The sequence below is a fragment of the Myotis davidii genome, unplaced genomic scaffold (genome assembly GCF_000327345.1).
Source record: "Myotis davidii unplaced genomic scaffold, ASM32734v1 scaffold1525, whole genome shotgun sequence".
Classification (NCBI taxonomy): Eukaryota; Metazoa; Chordata; class Mammalia; order Chiroptera; family Vespertilionidae; genus Myotis; species Myotis davidii.
The window spans coordinates 1,278,625-1,289,485 of record NW_006296279.1 but is presented as its reverse complement, the minus strand read 5'-3'; positions in this window follow the sequence as shown (position 1 = coordinate 1,289,485).

Below are 10,861 nucleotides of genomic sequence, written 5' to 3'. Positions count from 1 at the left end.
TGGCTCAGTGGATAGAGCGTCGGCCTGTGGACTGAAAGGTCCCAGGTTCGATTCCGGTCAAGGGCATGTACCTTGGTTGTGGGCACATCCCCAGTAGGAGATGTGCAGGGGGCAGCTGATCGATGTTTCTCTCTCATCGATGTTTCTAACTCTCTATCTCTCTCCCTTCCTCTCTGTAAAAAATCAATAAAATATTTTTTAAAAAAGAATTTTTCACATACCAGCTCCTCAATAATATACTTGCTGAAGAGAATTTATTAAGCTCTACTGTCTGCAGAATTGTGTACCAGGGAGAGAGAGCTCAGACCTCTCTCGAGCTCCAGGCTCCTTCCTCAGGTGATGCTTTTCTGTCTTTGAACACAATGGCTTTCCCTGCTCCCAGATCCCTCCACTCCTAACCTTCCTCCAGAATGCCGTCTGGCTGTCTCTGTAAAACACCACTGTGATCAGACACCCCAGGAGCTCGCCTGTGCCGTTGGTGTCTGATCACAGACTAAACTCCTCAGTGGCATTTCCAGACACTCTAATTTGCAGTCTCATCTGCAAGCCTCCCTTTCCTTCTCTCCACCTGCAGCCACACCTCATACTTGAGATTTCCAGTACCTTTGCACATGCTGTCTGCTTAGTCTGAAGTGGCTTTCCCCTCTTTTCTCTTCCCTACCTTAAATCTCCAGCAAATAACTTCTCTTTTTCTTTTTTTGAGACTCAGTGAGCTGTCACCTCCACAACTTCCCAGGTGGCATGAATAGCTTCCCCTTTGTTCTCTTTGTAATTGGCCTCATTACTCTTAGTTGCCAGGATTTATTTACACATCTGTCTCTCTCAAAAGACTTTGAGTCTGAAGAAGATCCGTGTCTTATTCATGTTTCTACCCCCATGACCTAGCCCGTGTTAGGCACTCAGTTAATGTTGAACAAAAAAATGAATTCTAAGACTCTTGCCAGGTTGTTCTGTCTACTATTCTTGGGCTCTGTGTTCAAGAGCAGAGTACCTGAGTCAGATGAGTTCAAAACCAGGTTCTGCACCTTTACTAGGTTTGTGGCCACTCACTGGAGGCTAACCTTATTTACCCTCCCAATGGCTTAGTCTCCTCATCTGTAAAATGGGGCTATTGATAGTACCTACCTCATAGTATGGCCATGAACATTAAAAGAGACTAGGCCATATCAAGGGACCAGCATGGTGCCTGCCTGACACATAGCCAGGACTCAGTAACTGTCTATTATTATTATTATTATTATTATTAATTTTTAAAACAGTTTTCCAGTATATTGTTTGATACCACTTATGGAAAATTACGTGTGTGTGTGTGTGTGTGTGTGTGTGTGTGTTGCTGAGTGGGACTTTTTTTACCTATATATTCTTTATTGATAGACTGTTTTACAATATATATTGATTTTTATATACACTTAGTTATTTCAACTCCCAAAATACACACACCCGCACATACACACAAACACTCCAACCCCTAGTATTCATATGCAAACCCCACAGACATACACATAAAGCACACAAACGTGCATACTCCCTAAGGAACTCTGAGTCCAGATGTGCCTCAGCCTCGGGGGCACTGAGGACGTGCCTGCAGAGAGCACGTGTAGACCTCAGGCCATCTCTGGCTCTCAGCCAACAGAGAGGGACGGGCACTCAGCCAGCTCTGGAACAGGGAAGTGACATTCCTGTTCATCCAAGCTCTCACGTAAACACCCAACCTGGGTGTCTGGAGACAGACCCTTTATGAAGTGCAGGCCCCGTGGCCCGAGTCTTTCTCACACAAAAAGAACTATTGGGAAGTAACTGCCTTCCTGACCTCGGTTTTCAGAGCAGAAGGGACCTAACTAATCGCTGTCAAAATGGTTTCTTTTTATTCCCGTACGTTTGGGAAATGCAGGAGGAACTGTATGAAGGGAGCTAAATTATACACTTTAATTGGAAGTTCCTTTTTTTCCCACTGAAAAATAAAACTTGTGGTGGCTTGAACTGGCTTTGGTTCTGAGACCTCAATTTTGCTGGAATTTAATATCAAAGACACGGAGACACCCTGCTCCATGTTGAAGTGTATTGTCACCCAGAAAAAGCAGGAGTCCCATGTCCTCCCTAGATCAAGCCTGCTTTCCCAGTGAAGGGAGAAAATGGTGCCAAGTATCAGGAGAGAAATGAGGAAAGCTCTGGACTGGTGAACCAACCTGACCCTCAGAGAAGAATCTGGCAGGATGAGCAGCAAAGAGAACAGAGGCCTGTGCAGGGCTGCAAACGCACACAGGGTGGGCCCCGGTGCCAGGCCTTGGATCTATATTCACTTTTGAGTCAGCATGGAGAGGTCACAGGGTCAAGGGACACCTATGGGTGCTCAGCCTAATGCAGGACAAGAAGCGGGAATCTCTAATTCCCTAAAAAGGAAGTTTACATTGCAGTTAGGGAAATAAGAAGGGCACTCATGAAACCATTGAAAAAGGTCTGCAACTTCCTGTCTTGGGCAGTGGAGATCCCAAGTGTTGAAGAAATTTACAGAAATGTGTAACTGAGCAGGGTCACCATAAAGGTTGTACCATACGCAGCCTATACAGCCAGACCTCCTCCAACACTTGGATAACACTAAACATCCCAACCACCACCAGCCAAATGAGGAAGGGGCACAACATTAATAACCAAAATGTCACTAACTTGCAGCCCTGGTGACTCAGGACCTCAGCCCCTCCTTCTACAACCCCAGAGTTTCCCAATTTGTTCTTTCTTTCCTTTATTTAGATATGCCACACAATTTACTATTTTAAAGTACACAATTTAGTGGTATTAAGTATATTCACAAGTTTTTGCAACCATCATCACTATCTAATTCCAGAGCATTGTCATCACCGAAAAAAACCGCCCTGTGCCATTAAGCAATCACTCTCCAGACCCCTTTCCCCCAAGCCCCTGTCAACCACTATTCTTTCGGTCCCTATGGATTTGCCTGTTCTGAACAGTTCATGTAAGTGGAGTCATGCACTACATGGCCTTTTGTGTCTGGCATTGTTTACTTAGCATCTACGTAGCATATATCAATACTCCATTCCTTTCCTCAGTTCTTTCTGGGCATCCCAGATGGTGTTCCCTGTGCTCAGGTACAAGTCTGTTCATGAACATCTCCCTAGAAGCCACTTGGGAGAAGAGTCCCACAGCTGCTACCTTTCCTGCCTCCAGCCCCTAAGGCAGGGGTGGTGAACCCGTGTTCTGCCAAGGGCCATTTGGATATTTATAACATCATTCGAGGTCCATACAAAATCATCGACTTAAAAATTAGCCTGCTAAAAACTCATAGATAGCCCTAGCTGGTTTGGCTCTGTGGCTAGAGCATCAGCCTGTGGATTGAAGGGTCCTGGGTTCGATTCTGACCAAGGGCACATGCCTGGGTTTCGGGTTGCAGGCTGGATCCCTAGTAGGGGATGTGAGGAAGGCAGCCAATCAATGATTCTCTCTCATCATTGATGTTTCAATCTCTCCCTCTTCCTTCCTCTCTGAAATCAAACAAACAAAAACTCATAGCTAGACAACAGTATGGTGGTAACCAGAGGGGAAAAGGAGAGAGGAGGGAGGTAGTAAAGGTGTAGGGATCAAAATATGGTGACAGAAAGAGTTTTGACTTTGGGTGGTAAACACAGATTGCAACATACAGATGATGTAATATAGAATTGTATACTTGAAACTTACATAATTTTATTAAGCAATGTCACCCCAATAAATTTAATTTTGAAAAAAGGAAAAAAAATTAACCTGCTATATTTGGTCAAATATTTAATTAACTCACCCCTAATGTCTTGGCAGGACCAGACCAAATCATTTCCCAGGCTGGATGTTTCCCACCCCTGCCCTAACGTGTCAAGACACTCAGTTCCCATCTGTCCTTCCCTCCTCACACTATACCCTGTACAGACTTGGGGACATGGTCTTCCTCCCTGCCTGGGTGCTGCCCTATCCCCTGGCCCTCAGATTGTAGCTACATCCCTCTCTGGCACCTGGAGGAGGGCCTGGTTGTCAGCTTCCCCATCTGTTTCATTCACTCTGACCCTAGAGACCAGGGTGGGAAGGAGCCCAAGACAAAACAAGCACATCCTACCACAAGAATTGGAGCGACAGTGGTTTTTGAGGATGTGTTCCCAGGAAAAACCAGTAGGGGTGTGGGAAAGTAGCATGGACGCTAAAAAAGGGAGTGATCGCAAGTGAAGTCCCACAGGGGTGGGGTAACTGCAGCTCAGCCCACGGGGGAGCAACAGTGCACGTCAGGCCTTCGAGGGGGGTGTTTGAACCTGTGCCTGACAGTCATCAGTTGAGGGCTGCTCCCCAGGTGTGTGTAGTCCAGGCCCTGCAGCTCTCAAGGACCCCAGGTGAAGGACATCCTTGCAGCTGGAGAGCAGCCCTTTGACAAGGAGACAAAGGTGCTGGCTGTCAGAAATGGACACACACAGGCTCTGCTACACTCTCTTTCTCCAGGTCTCCTTTCCCCACAAACATCAGAAACTAGCACATAACTCGGTACTTCGACTCAATATTTATTGATAGGATATACTAGATAGATTGATTGATCAGTCAACAGATCAGTGGACAGACTTCATTAAAGCCCTAAAGGTAATTTTCATTACAACCATTAAATGCTTGAAAAGATGGAGGGCATTGTACACATCTGTCTTACTCTACCACACTTACTCTATGTACCTTGGCAAGTGCAAAGGGAAATGAAGGCAGTACGTGCTAGATTGCGACTGTAAAGGAAGGAAACTTAGACACTCAGGGACATTGACTTTCTCAGGTTCCAGGTGACAAAGTCAGTGATCAACATTTGATAAGTCAGAAACTCAGGCTAACTTACTTCTCACCATGGATGCTAGAAGAGTCCCTCTCTGACATCCGGAATACGTGTCACTTTCTTCTTTTTCTGTGAGCATAGAAGCTGAGGGAACAGAGAACAGTTCTCCGATTGTGTTGGGCATATGTCTGAACATCTTTATTTTTCCATTTCCTCAATGGCTTTGCCCACACCCCAAGGTTGATGTAAAGATTAAATCAGTGGATGTGGAAAGGCTTTGAGTAACATAATGTGCTCACAAACAGCAAATAATTTTTTTAAATAGCTTCCTTCCTTCCTTCCTTCCTTCCTTCCTTCCTTCCTTCCTTCCTGCCTGCCTTCCTCCCTCCCTTCCTTCCTTCCTTCCTTCCTTCCAGGATCCTGGGCAACTGACAAGTTTCAAAGAGTGAGGCTGAGAAAGTTCCCTTGAGTCCTCAGGGAGTCTGGGTCTCGTTGGGAGTTACCTGGACCGCAGACCAGCACACTCATTAACCTGCCTGCCACCCGACGCCTGTTCAGGGCGTACAGCCCGACGTAGCAATAAAGGTTCATGAGGGGCCCGAGCAGAATTAAGAGGTAAGGAGAGAAGACAAAAGGTGAATAGAAGAAAGGGTGAGTGGTAAAATGAAGGAATTAGACTTGAGTGGGTGGGTGGGTAACAGGTAAAGAAGTAAGGGGTAGCCTGGCCAGTGTAGCTCAGTGGTTGAGTGTCAACCTACGAACCAGAAGGTACCTACAAACCAGAAGGTCACAGTTCAATTCCCTGAGTTGTGGGCTTGATCCCCAGTGTGGGGCGTGAAGGAGACAGCCAATCAATGATTCTTTCTCATCATTGATGTTTCTATCTCTCTCTCTCCCTTCCTCTCTGAAATCAATAAAAATATATTTTAAAAAAAGAAAAGAAAAGAAGCAAGCAAGAGGTAAAGTAGAGACAGGAAATAGAGTTGACTATGCTGGAGGGTGATGGGCACCACTGGTATCTGCTCCTGCGACATCCACACCCTGTGCTTCCCAGGCACGGGTTCTATGATAGAGGTCACATTTGCCACAACCTTGTCGCAGCCCTGCTCTCAAGTCTCTGGCTATCTTTCCAAATTATTTGAGAGCAAAAAAGTCTGGGAGGGTCTCCAAGGCAATCTGACCTTGACCCTGATGGATCTCCTAGAGGCCTTGGGCAGAAGGAGGCAGGAGAGCCAGGAAGCAGAGGCCCTGCGCCGGCTGCACACAGGGCCCTCAGTGAGCGTGCCAGCCTGTAAATTGTCCTTTTGTTTTGCAGGCTTTACCGAACACGGTTTTATTTCATGTGACTGTGCTATTTCAGGAGGAGTAAATATTGCCGGCGGTCTGTTTAAAAAGGCCAATGACCCGAAATGTGGGGTTTTTTTTTTTCCTTTTCTTTTCCACTTGAATTATCTCCAAGAGGCAGGCCTGCCCAAGCAACGCGAGGTTTTAATTTGTTGGCTTTTAGCTCAAACTTTCCCTTTTTGTCTCGTGATATGCTGGACTGGCAAACAAAAGGGAGAAAAGATATGAGGATAAAGACACAAAGACCTGACCTAGGCCCAAGGAAAGGGGGAAATGTCCAGGGTGCAACCCGGAAGAGGGCAGGGAGCCATAGGCGCTCTGCTGCCTTCCCTGCTTCCGGAGCTGGTGTTTGACCTATAATTATAGCTTCTTTCCTCTGACTTCCTCTGTGAAAATAGCAACATTCAAACTAAGCACGGAGCAGAAAAAAGCACGGCATAAAGGATCAAGGATTTATAAATACAGTTAAAATTACAGGATTGTTACCCCCATGGTTTAGTTCTCCGAAGAGTGGGCTGAGAAAGGGGAGCATAGTTTTGGAAGCTTGACTCAGATCCTAAAATATCCAGGTGTGACTCTTTGGGGGCCCAGTCAAGGAGAGATTTACTAGTCTGTCCCCCCCCACCCCCCCCGGGATGTCAATCACTATAAAAAAGGATGTCCCTGGGCACATCCCGTGCTCAGGATTTTTATGTTGACTCCCTAAGGATTTCACTCATCATTTAATTGTTCAGTCTCTTCTCTTCAAACTCATTACCTCTAAGGAGAGGGTAGGGGATATCCTGGTCTCAGCAAATACCTCCCAGTCCTCAGGGACATGCTTTTCTTCTTAGCCAAACAATGTGTTCCTGTTGGAATGGTCATGATCTTAGATGGCCCAGCATACTGGCCCTCCCATGGGATTTCTTAACTTGGGACAAGTGAGGGATCATCCAGAAACTTCATCTCTGGTGATGGAGACAGTCAGATAAAAAAATATGGGCATGGAAAGTGGAGTCAGCTGTTGCAGTGAAAGAGAACGAGGCAACCATTAGTGAGAAACACGAACGAGAGGCAGAGACAACGGCCTGGCACTGAGGTCCTTGTTCCTTGTGGTTCCCAAGGCCTGGCTCCTATCCCTGACCTTTGCTGTGTTTGGATGCTCAACCTTTCCTTGGATTCTATTAGCTGTTACAATTCCTCTTTTGCCTAAACTAGTTCAAGTGGGGTTTCTGATGCGTGCAACCAAACGTCTTCATTAATACAGTAGCGCCAATGCCAAGAATTCTCTAGGGAGGTTGAAGAAGCAATGTTATCAGTGCAGCTTCTCAAACTTGGTTTCACAAAGGGTTAGGAGCAATGTTTATGGCACGCTGACTTGGAATTACTGTCACTACTCTGCTCACCTAAAAGATAAGTGTTGGGAAGAAGAGTGAAAATATCCCAAGCTGCATATATGACTCAACTACTGAAGACGAGAAAGGGACCTGGGGAACAGACCCATGGGCTGGCCTCTGCCTTCATGTGGAATCACATATGAGTTTTCCAGATAGGAGATTTCCAGAAGAGAGTGAGGGTTATCTTCCCACCACCCACCACAGGTCTTAACTTGCACTATAGAGCTCCAGTAAGTTAAACCCAACTTCCATGTTTGCCTCTCAGTAGAGCTGAAGAACAGTGACAGACCATTGTCAGCCTAACAGCCTTTCCTATGCGTAGAGTTGTCACCTCCACACTAAATGATTCCAATCTGCTCTGTATGTCAATGGGGCAAATGCAATGGCCTGACGTGATGGTGTAGAAAATGCTTGGACTGGGAGTCCAAGGACCTGGATTCCAGCTAATGTTTTTCTACCAAGTCGTTAGAAGACTAGCTAAGCCTCTGGGTCCAGTTCCCCCACTTGTTAAATAAGGAGTTAGGGTAGCTGGTCTCTAAAATCCCTCCTAGCTCTCATATGCCAAATTACTGGCCTGGAATCATTCTGCACAATGAAAACTATTTGCAGGAGGGGGAAGGAGGAAAGAGAACAAGAAATTCAGATAGTTCCCCCTCATATTTAAGGTAAAATTATTATTCTTACAAAATTAAGCTTATTTATAGCATACCATTAACTTTTTGTATATGTTGTTTTTGTATTTTTGTTAATCCTCACCTGAGGATATTTTTCCATTAATGTTTACAGGGAGTGGAAGGGAGGGGAGAGACACACAGAGAGAAACATCGATGTGAGAGAGACACAATGATTTGGTTGCCTCCCACACGTGCCCCTGGGATCCAGCTTGCAACTGAGGTACATGCCCTTGACAGGAATCAAACCCAAGCCTGATGTTCTACCCACTGAACTAAACCAGCTAGGGCTACCACTAGCTTTTTAAAATACATAACAAGTTTATTATATAAGAAACAGATGTTTGTTATAGAAAATATAAATAAGTGTAAAGGAAAGAACTGAATCTCTAATCCTCCCTATCAAAGGTAGCCTCTATCAATATTTTGTGCGTATAAATAAAATTTTTTCTATACATGCATATTTATTTTTCTTATGAAAATAGGATCAGAATATCCATTTTGTTTTTAACTTGATCATGACACTTAACAACATACTGAAAACATCTTTCTATGTTAATAAATATATAGCATTTATTTTAATAGTATCTAGTAATCTGATGTTTGGGTGCACCTTAATTTTAACCAATAAGGATTATTTAACCAATCCCTTATGGCTGTATAGTTTTACATTTAATTATTATAAACAACTTAGAAATATACTTTGTACAAACATATGTACTTGTGTGTGTGTGTGTATTTTTTCTAAGACTTCTGAGTGAGCAGCCAGGAGCATCAGTATGATAAGGATGCAGAGCAGTCACACCCCTTCCTGGTGGGTTCATGTGTTAGTCAGATTCTTTCAGGTGCAGGGAGCTATTTGATGCCTCTGCACCACATGACAGATCACCACCCTGGTCACAACTGGATTGGCATCGTCTCCTCCCCAAAGGCAGCCATCTGGAGGCTGGTCAAAGCCTATGAGGGGCCTGGCAGGAGACCTCTGCCCTGAGAGGGATTCCTTTCCTAGGTGGTGGACTAAGGAGCTCAGCAGATTCTCTCTGAGGGTGTTGAATGCATATGAGCAGCCTCCATGGAAGGGCAGGCAAGATCATCCCCATGAACCAAGGGAACCGGTGGGTTCTCCACAACCCGAGAGAAGGAACCCCTTCCTATGTGATTCCCAGGGCTCATCCTCCCTGGATCATGGCAGTTTAACCAGGAGGGCAGAGCTGTGGTCTCTGGAGATGGGAGGCTGGGTTTGGATCCTGGCTCTGTAGCTTCCAACCTGTGTGATTTAAAGCTAGTCCCATAGCCTCTCTGTTCCTGAGTTTCCCCATGTGAAAACAAGGCCTGCTACAAAAGGCTACTGAGAAAACTAACTGAAATGATAGCTAGAAAGGCCTTTAGAAGGGTGCCAAGTATACAGTGGGTGTGGTTATTATGCCTCGGCTGGTAGGGTTTGCTCTACCTAGTATCTCAGGAACTTAAAGAGTCGTACAGGTCACTGATATCTGCAAGGACAAGCTGATGACTTCAGATATCCTGCTATTATTAGTTTACTCTGTAAGGACTTCTGTTTCTTCCACCAGATTCCTGACCTCCTTGAGGGTCAGGGCTACCTCAGCTTCCATTGTGCCTTCCAAGTGAAAAGTTGTTGGTCCTTCTCACCCCTTCAGTCTCCTGTGGCCCTACCTGCTGACCTCCACTGTGCCTTATGCAGGCTCAGTGCCTAATCCGCGATTGATTCTGTGGATTGGAGAGAATTTTCCATGCGGTCCTGCAGAGCCAGTTTGGACCAGCAGAATGGTCAGCTGAGCCAGCAGCCCAGCTCCCCCGCCCCCTCCGCAGCCTTCCTGAAGCGGCTCTCCCGGGATGGCAGCACACCAGCAGCTCTCCCAGGCAAGGGGGAGCTTAGCGCTGTGTGCAGAGCGAATTCCTGGGACTGGAAGTGATTATATTCTACTTCAGTTCGGAGGCTTTGAAAAACATCCCCACCACAGCTAACCACGGCCTCCTCTGGCATGTGCCTGAGTTGACCGAATGTAGTGTGTGTGTGTGGGGGGGGAATGACAATTTGCTTTGGGGAGTCCTCCCTCTAGGAAGGCAGCACACTGGTTCCTCTTTCTGGAGTGTCCCTGAGGCTAGAGCCCTGGACAAATAATGAAAGGAAGGAAGTGAAAGTTGTTGGTCCTTCTCATCCTTTCAGTCTCCGGTGGCCCTACCTGCTGACTTACCTGGGCCACTAAACCTGGATCTTAAATGCTTCATAGCTGAGCAGCTCATGTAGCCCCAGCATCATATTAGCTGCAGGGAAACTCAGCTACACAGGACAACTAGAGAGGAAGGAGTTACAGAGGTCCAGCAGGAAGTTGTGTACTAAAGGTATCATACTAAAGATGTTAGGATTTCTCTGTGCCACGCATACGCTGGGTACATTTCATCACAATAACAACATTAATAGCTAACACATAGCACATACCACCTGCCAATTACTATTCCAAGTGTTTTATACATATTAACTCATTTAGTCATTACCCCAAATCAGTAGAATAGGTAATATTATCTCCATTTTACAGATGAGGAAACGGTGGCCCAGAAGTTAAGTAACTTGCGAAGGTCCCACAGCTACTAAGTGGCACACCTGGACAGGCACCTGCTCCCTACTCCAAGGCTTTTCAACGAACATTTCAGCATGATCACGTGTG